Genomic DNA, 2,220 nt, shown 5'->3' on the forward strand with positions numbered 1-2,220 from the left:
CGAAAATAAAAACTACTGTATGTATAAATAAAAGCTGCATTTAAAATAATAAAAAACAATATGAAGTTCAAACTATTGACTTCTTTCTTTAATAACTACATAACACAGTACTTGTACTTTTACTTTCAGCACTTGAGTAGCAAAATTTAAAAAAAAAACTACTTGCAATACTTAAGTACAAAAAATATTGAATACTTTAGTACTTCTACTCAAGTCACTTTTTGATCGAGCACTTCCACTTCTACTCAAGTCACTTTTTGATCGAGCACTTGTACTTTTACTCAAGTATGGGTTTTGAGTACTTTATACAACTCTGATTTTGAGATATTTAAGAGCATGTATGGAGTTGCAGATCATCTTCTATTAGTTCTCATCTGAGCGTGCCTGCATAGTTTTGGGACTAACACCACTTGGTATAGCCAGGGATATGATGCCAATGATCCTTTTTTGCCTTCTGTATCAGTGGCATACTGACCACAACTGTAAGGAGGGCTTTATTACCAATGACCATCAAAGTAAGGGGCATTTCTCAATTACCCCAAATATTTGATTATATTAGGGGTTCCCTGAGACCTGGAATTTTTTTCAATGTTCCTCTGGGGTAGAGCGATTGAGAAAGACTGTCTTCCATATGTAGGGTCTGGCAATCCTTATGTAGGGTCTAGCCACCGGCATTTCAAACTATCCAACCACTACAAGCATTAGTTGGCAGTCCAACTTTATCTACTCAATATTTTATTTATTTTACATTATAAAACAGTTTGGCACTTGGAGTCAGACTCAATTGCAGGTAAGGGGCTGGACCAAGAAGAAACGAGTTCTGACCAGTAAAACCCCTAATACATATAAGGGACCAGCGTGTACATCAACCTGGTAGTATCCATATAAGTGAGATCATTTTAGGTGGACTTACCTTTACCTATTATTTAATAAAAAATAATAAAATAAATTAAAATAAATAGATAACAAAAGAAACTATTTTTGTATAACATGAAGTGTATGTCAATAAAATATAAAGACATATGCTTATGATAAATGCATATCCAACAAGGCTATAGTTGCACAGTAAAAAAAAAAATTAATATTTTTTCTAAAGTTTTCCCTTTTTTTTTGAGCGGAATTACAAAAATAGGCACAGTCAGAAAACCTCCATTAATTCTATATCATTGTCCTGCCTTAAAGACAGCTCATTCACCAGCCTGTGTACTCTTAACCCTCTTGCTAAGTATATATTGCTATGCCTAATTGCTGCCTGTAGAAATAAAATGACATATTTCATATATCACTGCAGTGCTTCCAACGTGGCTTTTCTTAAACAGAAACAAATGTGGGTTTTAGCCAAAAACTGAGTTAAAGGCAAAGACCAGATTTCTACACAATGCAAAAAAATAAAAAAAAAATCACATTTGTCTTTTAGTTTATTTTAACTATAAATCTTTGTAGATAATAAAGTTATAGTAATTAAGACACCAAAATATTATACTATTCTTTCTTCAAATTTTTTTTCTACTACATCTTATTCAAGACTAGAACTTCGCTTCTTTGCAAAAAATGTGCAAACTTTATAAAGTTTTTAATAGTTTGCAATATACAGTAAAAAAAAAAAAAGTTACAATTTGTGCAGTTTGGAATGTTTTAAATCTATGGTTTGTTTCAGCATCCTTTGCCAAATGTATATACAGAGACACAAAAAATGCATTTTAAATTTTAAAAAATCTGCATTTATTTTACTATAAACTGGGTCTGATTTTGTGGATGGATATTTTAATGTCTGCAATAACTATTATAATAAAATTACTTTTTTTTTTTTTTGCAAACTGTCATAAGCCATCCAAAAAAAATAATGTAGTTACTTTTAAGACGTTAGGAAAAGTTTTGTGCATTACTTTACAAAACTTCCCATGTTTCAAAAACAGTATTGTTATTTAAATACAAAAGTTAAGTTTTATTACAATCAGAAATGTATGCAGCTTTTTTGGTCTCTGTGCATAGGGTTGCAGAGGCTCCTATTCTTTGAAGGGAGGGGCTGGCTTTGTTTGAAGTTTTTTTTTTTTCCTCTCTCTCTCTCTTCTATGAGTCTGTGTATGAGTTTTGGTATTGGTTAAAGGGCTGGACCAGCTGTTGTTCCAACCTTAAAAAAAAAAAAAGTATAGAGAGAGCAAGGATCTTTGGACCCCACCTCTCTGGAGTGGTGGGTAGATATAAAAAGGGGTCTAGTCC

Source organism: Pelophylax lessonae, assembly GCF_965119305.1.
Source record: "Pelophylax lessonae genome assembly, chromosome: 11".
NCBI lineage: Eukaryota > Metazoa > Chordata > Amphibia > Anura > Ranidae > Pelophylax > Pelophylax lessonae.